General features: G+C 40.6%; 1 long non-coding RNA gene across 1 annotated transcript; it reads left to right on the forward strand.

The window, feature by feature from the left end:
- Window positions 1–881: 881 nt before the first annotated feature.
- LOC310715265 lies at window positions 882–1,302 on the forward strand. Its single transcript, XR_014530279.1, has 3 exons — window positions 882–1,037; window positions 1,141–1,198; window positions 1,277–1,302. It is a non-coding gene; the product is annotated as an uncharacterized lncRNA (long non-coding RNA).
- Window positions 1,303–13,332: the final 12,030 nt, after the last annotated feature.

The following is a 13,332-nucleotide window of genomic DNA, read 5'->3' on the forward strand; positions in this document are numbered from 1 at the left end:
AGACTTTCATAAAAACATTAGCCATTACAGGAAATGGCAATTTTGCGCATGTACAAAACCGTGTTTGCGGTATGTAGTGAGTAGCCACAGTGGCACAGCGCTCAAAGTGCGAGGCGGAGACTAAACGAACTTGCAGTCCACCACTTAATATGTTTGTGAGGGAAATCAGATTTTAACTATGTTCTGCATCCGTACACATGTGCACTGTAACGAAATCCCAAAATGGTTTAGTATGAATAAGTGTACAAATTAACTTCACAGAGAGTTTTCGAGAAGGCTTTTCCCTTTCTCCAACCTCAACCTGCTCGGTCCAGCATTTGCTCACAGGCTCGGAAACATGCCTTTTGAAGTGGGGCGCCCCTTGGGAGCTGGGGTTGGGGGCGGAGCTAGGTCAGTTCCTGAGGGAGCATTCAGTGCACATTCAGCGCAGATTCTCTGCACATTCTGTTTATTGTGCCACGCACATTCTGCTTGCATTCTATGTGAACGCTCCAGTCAGGTTTTAGGCCCCATCACAGAAGTTGCTCTAGTTAAAATCACCAATGACCTTTTTTTAGCTTCAGACCAAGGCTACATCTCTCTGTTAGTTTTGCAAGATCTTAGTGCTGAATTCGACACTAAACATTATTATCTTCTCCTGGATCGCTTACAAAATTACATCAGCATTCAGGGACAGGCATTAAGCTGGTTCAAATTCTACTTGTCTGATCGTTACCATTTTGTGACTTAAATGAAGAGCTATCCAGGTTAATGCAAGTAAATTATGGGATGACACAAGGTTCAGTTCTAGGACCCCTGATTTTCACAATATATATGTGTGACCGGTTGAATGTCTTTAAAATAAAGACAAATAGACATGTATAAATAATGGGTGAATTTTAAATCCAAAGACACGCCCTCTGCTGCGGAGTTGCACTTTGACCTTGAGCACACCTGTGCCACGCAATTATTTCGGCGTGTTCGTGGCTTTATAAAAAGCACAGTTGACTGGGGCACATTGATTCCTTTCCTATCTGTAGGCTGTGTGGCTAGAAAAGGTATTTTTACTTATACTTTCCTGTTGCTTTCCCCTGGTGAGTCGTCTGTTATATTTTTCTTATTTTATTAGTTGCTGATCATGGTCAGAATGTGTGTTTGTAGGGATGTGCGCATGAACGCAGGTAGCATATAGTGACAATAGTTTAACCCCGTTTGTGATGTAAGCAATTTTATTGTGGGTTATTTTTGGGAAGGGGGAAACTTTTTTAAATGTTTTATTTGTTTGTTTGTTTTTCAGGTGCGGCCAAAGAGCGCTAGCTGCTGTTTCGTACATGTTTCCTATATGTTTTTACAAACTGTTTCATAAACCTGATTTAGGTTGTTGGTTTACAGTTTGGACGAAGCGGCAGTCGCGGTTGTAAACGACTGTATTACTGAGTGTTTTAAAAGATTATTCTGCGCAACTATTCTGTGCTATGTTTGAGTAAGGACTTGGATATTTATCTCCTGTGCAGTGGTATTAAATGAACAGGCTTGGTATTTTTCTCCGTGAGCCGCTTGGACGCTTTTTAAATATTAATCGGGAGTTAACTGTTTTTAATAACAGTGTATGTACCATTTACATAACTATTTTCACATGTAACTATCTGATGAGCTGTGACTTTTGAGACTTAAACAGAAGGGGAGAGTATGTTTGTGTGTTTTGGGTTTATTTTTGGTTTATTCTTGCTTTTAAGAATTATGCACTCATTTGTTGTGTGGTTTGTCCCTTCTGTTGAAAAGAGGATTGAGTCTAGTCTCTCCAAAGTGGGTAAATAACTGGTAAGCTGTAAATGGTATTTTAAAATATTTTTAAGCATTTTATGTAAAATAAATTTGTACTATTTTTGGAAAGCCACATCTCTGTCTTTAATCCCATTCGAACCAGCAGGGTCCTTCATATTTTTGTAACTTTTTTTGGTTAAATTTTTCTTTTGGGTTCAATCTATTTTCCTGGGTGAATAAATAACCCAGGTGGCGTAGTCGGTTCCTTTTTATTCCTAATACCTTTAACCAAAGGTTACATATGCTTCCCTTCGGAAATATTATTAGAAGGCATGGAATAAGCTTCCACTGTTATGTTGATGATATCCAACTATATATCTCATTAAAATCAGACAATACAGCTCAATTGGCTCAGATAACTGAGTGTGTCAAAGAATTAAAAGATTGGATGACTCATAACTTTCTATTATTAAATTCTAATAAGATAGAGACTTTGCTCATTAGCCCAAAAACCAGTACATAGAAGCTCCAGGATTTCAACCTGCATTAAGAAGGATGTATTGTAAATACTAGTTCAACAGTAAAAGACCTGGGAGTTATTTTAGACACCAACTTGTCTTTTGAAAATCATATCAACCATATTACAAAACAGTTGATCAGGTTGTTGATTGTGGCCTGTGGAATGAACTCCTCTGCGATTGCTGTGCAAAGTTACTGGATATTTTCAGGAACTGGAACACGCTGTCTTATACGCCAATCCAGAGCATCCCAAACATGCTCAATGAGTGACATGTCCGGTGAGTATGATGGCCATGCAAGAACTGGAATGTTTTCAGCTTCCAGGAATTATGTACAGATCCTTGCAACATGGGGCTGTACATTATCATGCTGCAACATGAGGTGATGGTCGTGGATGAGTGGCACAACAATGGGCCTCAGAATCTCGTCACGTTATCTCTGTGCATTCAAAATGGCATCAATAAAATGCACATGTGTACGTTGTCCATAACATATGCCTGCCCATACCATAACCACGCCACCACCATGAGCCATTCGATCCACACCGTTGACATCTGCAAACTGCTCACCCACACAACGCCATACACGCTGTCTGCCATCTGCCCTGTACAGCAGAAACCGTGGTTCATCCGTAAAGAGAACACCTCTCCAAAGTGCCAAACTACATCGAATGTGAGCATTTGGTCTGCGGTTGTGAGGCCGGTTGGATGTACTGCCAAATTCTTTGAAACGCCTATGGAGACAGCTTATGGTAGAGAAATTAACATTCAATTTACGGGCAACAGCTCTGGTGGACATTCCTGCAGTCAGCATGCCAATTGCACGCTCCCTCATAACTTGCGACATCTGCGGCATTGTGCGGTGTGATAAAACTGCATATTTCAGAGTGGCCTTTTATTGTGGCCAGCCTAAGGCACACCTGCGCAATAATCATGCTGTCTAATCAGCATCTTGATATGCCACACCTGTGAGGGGGATGGATTATCTCGGGAAAGGAGAAGTGCTCACTAACACAGATTTAGACAGATTTGTGATATTTAAGAGAAATAGGCCTTTTGTGTACATAGAAAAGGTCTTAGATCTTTGAGTTCAGCTCATGAAAAATGGTGGCAAAAAAACGTGTTGCATTTATAATTTTGTTCAGTGTAAATCGACTAACATAGGGTACTGCCTGAAGTATAAATTAATTCAAGCATTCTAAATTGATACTGATTAAGTATCTGAATTAAATAAACATTTTATCTTCTGAATTATGCTGGTCTCAGACTATCAGAAACATTGCCATTTGTAGTTTGCTGGTATTGGCCCATCTAAAATAATAATGAACACACAGTGGGGCTTATGTACCTAAGTAATCCTGCAATGCCTCCTAGCAGGTAATCCTGGCTGCAATCAATAAACAGCCTATAATTTTCACCTTTCAGCCAGCCTCTTTTTTAATTTTCTCAGATGGCATTGCTAGTAATCTCTTTAATCCCTCTCTTCTTATTAACAGGGAGCAGACCTTCAGCCAGCATACCGACCCTGAGCACAGAGCCACATGAATGTGACAATAGGCACCAGAAACGAACATATCTCACCCATCTGAGTCAGTTTGTGCAATGTTTTTATACAACAGTTAGTTGTGGTTCACCCATTTCATTGGACAAGCAGTATTCCAAGACTGATGATAAAATTATTAGTACATTTCAGAGTTGATATCACTCTGCTTTTACTGAATACTTCACTAATTAAAATTGCAATTTAAACAATAGTTAATTACATTGAAACCAGTACTGCACTAACTATGGGCTGACAGTCAGTCTGTGCCATGTGGAAACATACATTTAGCATACATTACCCTGTGTGTCACTATTAAAACAATTTTTTTTTGATAGAGCAAAAATTGTCATGTTTTTGTTTAAAATATCAATTAATTTGAATTGCTTGTTCATTGAACTGTTGCTAAAATCCAACATTACACCCACAGTCAAATAATTGCCTAATGCTTTTGGCTTAATAGCAACTTCCAGTTATTCATTATTATAAATTATTATAAGCTCTTACTTGTGCAATATTGCTTAATTGTACTTAAAATGTTACATCTTTTTTAGCATTAATATATATATATATATATATATATATATATATATATATATATATATATATATATATATATATATATATATATATATATATATATATATATATATTATACATAATGAACCTGCTCAGAATATCAGAAATCTCAATCTACTGTATACAATAAACACCTAGTTTCACTTAAAGCATACTCTTTAGTCTTTTATTTTCTTTTTTACATTTTTATTACAAGTTGTAAAAAAAAAAATCGATAGCTAAAATCTTTAATAATTGTTTAAATAAGTTAAATGCAAGTGCAGTTCAAGTCAAGAGTCAAGAAGCTTTTATTGTCAAATCAACCATATATAGCTGACGCATTATACAGTGAAATGAAACAATGTTCCTCCTGAACCCTGGTACTACATTCAACAACAGTCACAGAGAACAGAAAACACAGGGCTAAGTACTAGTGTCCTCGCCACATAAAGTGCATGTGTGCAACCTGGTGCAAACAGTGCAAAGACAACACCGACAGTGCAAGACAATACAGGACCGTGCAAAGACAACACAGACAGTGCAAGACAAAACAGGACAGTGCAATACAAATACATTCATTCATTCATTCATTTTCTCCCGCTTATCCGTAATTCGGGTCGCGGGGGCAGCAGTCTAAGCAGGCCCCCGCCTTCGACTGCTGCCCAATCCTCACAGCACTGTCCCATACGGTCCCTCCCGCAGGTGGTGAGCCCATGGGAAGGCTTTACAAATACACAAAACATAAAATACAAAACAAAAAATATCTCCGCCAGTAAACCTGTTGTAAAGAGACGTAAAGTGAACAGTAACAAAAATGTAAACAAAATGTTGTGCAAAGAGCAATTGAAGCAATCCAGAAAATTTTTCAAAAATGGCATGTAAACAGTTTACAGTATGGGAAGTGATGTAATGTGAGTGGTAGTAAAGACATAGGTGTGCAAAGTGAGTACGAGTGTGTGTTGAGTCCGGGCTGTACAGATCAGTCACACAGTTGTGTGTGTGTGTGTGTGTGTGTGTGTGTGTGTGTGTGTGTGTGTGTGTGTGTGTGTGTGTGTGTGTGTGTGTGTGTGTGAGTGTGAGTTCAGTTCAGTTCAGTTCAGTTCAGTTCTGTTTTGAGAAGCCTGATGGCTTAAAGGGAAGAAACTGTTACACAGTCTGCATGTGACGGCTCGAATGCTTCGGAACCGCTTCCCTGATTGCAGGAGGGTGAAGAGTGTATGTGAGGTCATCCACAATGCTGTTGGCTTTGCAGATGCAGCGTGTGGTGTAAATGTCCATAATAGAGGAGAGAGAGATTTCGATGATCTTCTTAGCTGTCCTCACTATCCTCTGTAGGGTCTTGCGATCTGAGATGGTGCAGTTCCCAAACCAGGCAGTGATGCAGCTCCTCAAGACCTCAAGATGCTTTTAATGGTCCCTCTGTAGAACGTGGTCAGGATGGGGGGAGGGAGATGGGCTTTCCTCAGCCTCTTCAGTAAGTAGAGATGCTGCTGTGCTTTCTTGGTGATGGAGCTGGTGTTGAGTGGACAGGTGAGGTTATCCGCCAAGTGAAGACCAAGGAATTTGGTGCTCTTGACGATCTCCACGGGGAATCCATCGATGATCAGTAGAGAATGGCCACAAACATCTCTTTCGTTTTGTGAACGTTCAGAGACAGGTTGTTGGCTCCACACCAGGCTGTTAACCATTGCGCCTCCTTTCTGTATGCTGAGTCATCGTTCTTGCTGATGAGACCCACCATTGTCGTGTCATCGGCGAATTTGATGATTTTATTTGAGCTGTGCATTGCTACACACTCGTAGTTGTTTGGTGAACTAGTGAACTAGTTATTGAAAACTGTAACTTTTGTAACCCCTGTAAGCAAATTTTGTCTTGCAGGTCTACATTTGTCTTGCAGTTTAAAGCATAGTGTATTGTGTCAGTTACATGACTAATACAGTTAATATTATTATTTGTCTTAATTTTTATTTTTGTCCAATAAAATAGAAAACATTCCAATTATAACAGTCCACCTATTTCATATTTAAAACAATAAAATACCGAAATTAGCAATCATAGAAACAGTTCAGCTTTATTCTCTTGATTACTAAGCCCATGAGTTCTCCCTTCAGTCTCATTTTTGGAAGATAAAATAATAATAATAATAATAATAATAATAATAATAATAATAATAAATGTTATTTATAGGTGTCTTTCTCAACACTCAAGAACACCGCAAATTAAGTTACAAGACAAAGCATGAAACAACACATACTGTAGAAACAATGTACAGTATACAGCTTAAGACAAATACAAAACAACAATTACAAAGACGACTGTAAGAGTACGACTGTGACTGGGTAACGGGGCCACTAAGATTTAGGAAGTGTGGAGGAAGCAAGAGTTGTAATGTTAAACAGGTTAGACTTAAGTCTAGATATAAAAAGAGACAAAGAGTCAATGATTCTAATGTTTGGAGGTAAAGAGTTCCAGAGCCAGGCAACAGAAAGCCCAATGCCCCATGGTGGTGAGACAAACAGACGGAACAAAAAACCATGACCAGGACCATGAATATGGAGAAGATCAGACAAATTAGACAAAGGGGCAAGGTTGTGAATAGCCTTAAAAGTGAGAAGAAGGATTTTAAAGTCAATGCGAAGCTTGACCAGAAGCCAGTAAAGCTGCTGCAAAAAACAGAGTAATGTGGTGAAATAAGGGAGTTTTAGTAATGATACGAGCTGCTGAGTTCTGAACCAGTTGAAGTTTACAAAGAGATAAGTAAGTAATTAAATGATATGTGAGTAAGAAAAATAAAAGGTAATTACAATAATCGATACAGGACATAACAATAACAAGGAAAGCACTAGCATGGTGAGTGAGTGAAGGATGAAAACAGTTTATATTACGTCAGTGAAAAAATACACAGACTGAGTGATATTGAGACCAAAATGGTGGCGCGTACACATTGCGAGGCTCAGCATCTCTCCGAATATGCTATTTTTGTGCTTATTTTTGCACTATTCCCCTGCATGCTTGCGTGAGTCAGTAAAGTATACCATTCGACAGACATTTACTTTTGGATATTGGTCATATCTGCACAATTCTGTTTTGGACTTTGATTTTTATCTTTGATCAGATACCAGTGAAACTTGTAAGGAAATCGCAACACAGTGAGCTCTTTATCCTGACCGGAACTATCCATTGGCCACGCAGAGACTGTAAACAGAAACAAGGAAAATGCAGAGAATTTTGGGATAAACTAAGGCTAATCCTACATCGACCAACACTTCCTACCATTTTTCTCGCAAATGTTAGCTTTCTGGCAAACAAAATGGATGAGCTCAGGATCTGGACCCTTACTCAGAGACTGATTACAACTGCATTATCATGATCTTCTTGGAAACTTGGATCAACATCGGCATGTGTGAACCTTGAGTGGTGCACCTCTTTCAGGGCTGATACCCCGTGGAGCTCCTCCAACCAGTTCTGCATCACTACCCAATGAGCCAACCTCTTCTACGTTCATTTTGGAAAGGGGAACATAGAGCCAATGCTCAAGGCAGAGGTATTACCAGGTGAGCAGCCACTCTCTACCTCTGAAGTGTTTGCAGGGATAATGCACAGCTAGGGTCTTCACAGACATTTTAAATCTGTCCTTGGCCCAGGTAACTGTCCCCACCTGCTTCAAGTCTACCATCGTGGCAGTGCCAAAGCACCACTGCAACAGAACTTATTGACTTTCGTCCTATTGAACTCACTTTTGTCATCACAAAGTAATATGATCGACTAGTCCTCACCCATCTTAAAGCCTGTCTGCCGCCCACTCTAGACATATACCAATTTTCCTATAACCCGAATAGGTCAGCCGAGGACACCATTTCCACGGTACATCAATCTGCCCTGATTCAGCTGGACAACCCAGACAATTATACTGGGATGTTGTTTTTTGATTTCAGCTCAGCTTTTAATACAGTTAGCCCTCACAAGCTAATCTTGAAGCTGAAACAGCTTGGCATGAGTACACATTTCTGTAACTGGACCGCCTTATGAACAGATCACAGTTTGTTTGACTGAACACCATCACCTCCTTTAATCTCACCCTCAGCACTGGGGTTCCTCAGATTTGTGTATTGTCCCCTCTTCCATATTCGTTTTTTTACCCATGACTGCATACCTGCCTATGTCTCAACCAGCATTGATAAGTTCATAGATGACACATTGTGGTAGGCCTGATGAGCGGTAATGATGAGACGGCTTACAGGGAGGAGATCCAGCACCTAGTAGCATGGTGTGAGGACCATAACCTGGAACTCAACACCAAGAAGACGAAAGAGGTCATTGTGGAGCTGGCAATCACACTCATGCTCCCATTCACATCAATGAAGCTGCTGTTGAGCATGTGTCCAGCTTTAAGTTCCTTGGAGCCCACCTCTCTGCTGGTCTCTGAACTATTCTATCCTGATCTGAAAGGCACAAAACCACCTGTTTTTTCTGAGCAGACTTAAAAAGTCCCGTCTGTAATACTGGATAACTTTTACCGCTGTGCCATTGAGAGCATCCTCCTTAACTGCATTTCAAATCAAGTCAAGTCAAGAGGCTTGTACTGTCATTTCTACTATACACCGTGGTACACACTACACTGTAAAAACGAGACAATGTTCCTCCAGAACCCTGGTGTTTCACTAAACAACATAGAGAGCTTTATAATATAAAGCTACATAAAGTGCATCAAGTGCAACCTAGTGCAAACAGTGCAGATGAAAAACAGTACAAACAGACAGTACAGACAGGCAACACAAGACAACACAAGACAGTGTGGAACAATACACATAACACAAGATAGCACCAACCAGTAAACCTTCTGTATACTCTAAATATACAGTACTGACTATAAAGATCCAGGATCCAGCTTATCGATCAGATGCTGAGAAATGATTGTGTTGAATGCTGAGCTGAAGTCTTTGACTAGCATTTGTCCATACGTGTCCTTGTCGTCCAGGTGGGTGAGGGCCAAATGGAGGGTTGTGGAGATGGCATCGTCCGTGGAACGGTTTGGAAGATAGTGTCTTGATGTGCCTTATGACGAGCCTCTCAAAGCACTTCATCATGATAGGTGTGAGCGCGACGGGACAATAGTCATTGAGGCAGGAGTCTGTAGACTTCTTCGGCACAGGGAAGATGGTCATCATCTTGAGGCACGTAGGAACAACGTTGCTGTTTAGGGAGATGTTGAAGATGTCAGTAAAGACATCCGCTAGCTGTGCACTGAGCAGGAATGTTGTCTGGTCCAGCAGTCGTTCAGCCCATCTGGGAGGGAGGCGTCACGGTCACAAGCAGGTGATGTTGTCTTGTAGTTTGTGATCGCCTGGATGCCTTTTCACATGCACTAAGTGTCTCTGCTGTCCTGAAAATGGTCGTAGATTTGTTTTGGCATGTGCACGCTTCGCCTCTCTGATTGCACAGGACAGTTTGGCCCTTGCTGTTCTTAAGGCTGTCTTGTCCCCTGCTCTGTAAGAAGAGTCTCTTTATTTTCAGCAGCGCACACACTTTTGCGGTCATCCATGGGTTCTGGTTAGATCGTGCAGTGATGGTCTTAAAGATGGTCACATCATCAAATTACTTGCTGATGTAGCTGGTCACTGATGATGTGAACTCCTCCAAGTTGACGAAATCGCTGTTGGTTGCAGCCTCCCTGAACATGTCCCAGTCAGAGCACTCAAAACAGTCCTGAAGAGCAGAGGTGGCTCCTGTTGGCCAGGTTTTCTCCTGTTTCAGAACCAATTTAGAGCGTCTGACGAGCGGTTTGTATGCTGGAATTAGCATAACATAGATGTGGTCTGAGAAGCCGAAATGGGGGCGGGGCTCTGCACGATACGTGCCGAGGATGCCAGGTATGTTCGCTCCTCTCGTTGCAAAGTCCACATGCTAATGGATTTTAGGGAGCACAGTCCTGAGATTTGCATGGTTTAAATCACCGGCGATAATATGCAATCTGTCAGGGTAAGCATTCTGTAGGTCGCTAATAGCGCTGTAGAGTTCACACAGTGCCTCCTTAGCATTAGCGCTGGAAGGAATGTACACTCCGACAATGAAAACAGTGGTAAATTTCCGTGGTAAAACAACTGTCTGTATCTTACAGTCACAAACTCCACTAGCAAAGAGCAGTAGTGTGAGACAAGCACAGAGTTTTTGCACTATTCCGTGTTGATATAAACACACACGCCACCACCGCAAGTCTTACCGCACAGAGTTGCGTTTCTGTTGGCACAAAACGCGGTTAGCCCTTATAGCTGGATGGTGGCTTCCGAAACTCTGTCGCTGAGCCACATCTCTGTGAAAACAAAGAAGCAGTAGTCTCTGAACTCTCGCCGCATGTTCCGCTGGAGTCGGGGTGTAAGCCAGTTTTATTGTTCAGTGAGCAGACGTTTGAAAAAAAAATAGACGGGAGAGCCAGCCATCTAGGGTTAGCATTTAGCCTAGCATGGACACCCGCCCGCTTGCCGTGCTTCCACTTCCTCGAGCAGACGTCCCCTCTCCCGGCCACCGGCATCAGGTGACACCGAGGGCTGAGGGCCTGGTCTTTGTGGCCGAGGTCGCAGCAAGCCAAGGTCGCGAAGGTTCTTAATTACTTTATTATGCAGATTAGTGGTTGCATGATTTCTGTACTGTAACAGCATCTGGTGGTCGTACACATGAACACAGCTGTCTACGGTGTCCATGTATTGTAAAAAGTCGGGCTAAATACGATAAAAGCACAATTTTTGGGGTCTGGAGAGGCCGCTGTGAGCTACTGCCATGCACCCATCTTGGATAGCAGTCTTCGTGTGTTACAGCAGCTGCCCTGCGTCGGACTATAAAGCCCGTTAGAGGGTGGTGAAAACTGTCCGGCGAAACATCGGTGCTTAGCTTCCCACCTTGGAGGACATTTTTAAGAAACGATGTCTGCAAATGGCGAGGAGCATTTTCAAAGATACCACTTACCTCAAACATAGACTTTTTACCCTTCGCCCCTCGGGCAGATGCTACAGGTGCCTCAGAGCCTGCACAAACAGTGTAGCTTTTTTTCCTGTGGCTGTTACTGCAGTAAACAGCTGATAATCATACAATGTTAACAATACACTGATGCAATTTCAATTTTTGTGTATTTCGCACTGCTTATCCACTACGAAATCTTTCACCATTCATAACTCACGTTTATTATTGCACTACTATATATTCCACCTATATTTATTCTGTATATACTGTATCATACATACATTCCTACTTGTACATAACTATCATGCCATTTCAGTATATTTTCCTCTGACATGTCTATCTATGCATAACCTTTGCACAGTATATTGTATATTACTATATATACTATATATTATTATATACTGCACCTTCTGTACAATATTCACCCTCACCCCTGTACATATAGACCTCATACACTATTTATCTTACTGCTATTTATTGTAAATAGGCCACTTATGCAATTCTGTTTGGATGATAACTGCATTTCATTGGCTCTGTACATGTACCTTGCACAATGACAATAACATTAAATCTAATCTAATCTAATCTAATCTAATGTTATTAATATGCGATTAAAATGACAGTGTAGTGTCTACAAACTGTTAAACTGAGTAGAAGGGGTAAACAAATAATTGTCAATTAAGCGGAAAAAATATATATAAATTTTAGATCAAATTGATTTAGTCCCAATTAGAAGAAATAATTTTTTCCCACTATTTAATTTGATAATTTGACTATTTAATAAAAAAAAATATAAACCAGGATTTAAGTTCATTAAAGCAGTCAAGAAGGAAGGAAGGAAGGAGGGTAGAATTAGGTTTGCTGAAATAATATAGTTGGGTGTCATCCGCATAACAGTGGAAAAGGATACCATATTTACAAAAGATATTGTTAAGAGGAAAAAGGTAGATGATAAGAGGTCCCAGGACAGAACCCAGGACAGGGGAAGATTTTGAACTAAATTAGTGTAAATTGATGAACCGACAACCGCACCCTGATAGATAAGATTTAAACCAGTCCAGGGTTGTATGAGTAATGCTATTTGAAATAAGTAAATTAAGAAGGATAGTATGAGAAATAGTGTCAAAGGCTGCACTTAAATCAAGAAGGATAAGTTTGCTAACTAAACCAGAATTAGCTGCCATGAGAAAGTCATTAGTAATTGCTATGCAAGCCCAAGCCATGACACTTCCATCACCATGCTTGACTGATGAGCTTGTATGTTTTGCACTATGAGCAGATCCTTCCTTTCTTTGGTTTCACAATTTTTGTGGCTCAACTACTACTTCTTTTTAAGTCCAATATAGCCTTTGATTTTCACTGCTGGTGAATGATTAATTGTGGTAACTTTACCACTGACCTGTGGAAGTTAAGGCTGGGAAGGCTGCCTGTGGAGCCCCAGCCAAAGGACATTTAGGCAGCCTCCTGTGACCTGCCCATTCCAAGAGTTGACAGCTCAGGCTCTTCCAAGGACTTTCTCACGCCTGCTTGGCAAACCTGACCCTACTTCACATCTTGGACAATGCCTGCCTCTTGACCCAGGTTCTAGTGTGGACATTAGACTACAGGCAAAATGTTAGAACTTTGTTTTAGGCACTATACAAAACTTTTGGAAGGGGGTTATGTCAGAGAAAATTGATCAGGATCTTATTTTGATAAACATATTCCTTCCTTTAGACTACATGTTTTGTAGTCAGTGTGGGTGTAAAGCACCAAATATAGTCATTTTGGTATTTTCTTTAATATTGTTAACTAAATTAAACTTATTAAAAGATTTTCTTTACAGTAGAAGTACCTAAACATTTGCATTTTAATACTATGACAAAGAACCAGGAAGAACAATGGAAACCCTTCTTCATTCTGAAGTATTTTGTCTTCCTAGAGTTGCCATGCATATGACTTCATCTATCGTACCCTCAACTCTGATCAGTTTTTCTGTCTCTGCTGTTTAAAGAAATATCCCTACAACCATCAACCTCC

This window comes from Silurus aristotelis (genome assembly GCF_946808225.1).
Source record: "Silurus aristotelis genome assembly, chromosome: 19".
Classification (NCBI taxonomy): Eukaryota; Metazoa; Chordata; class Actinopteri; order Siluriformes; family Siluridae; genus Silurus; species Silurus aristotelis.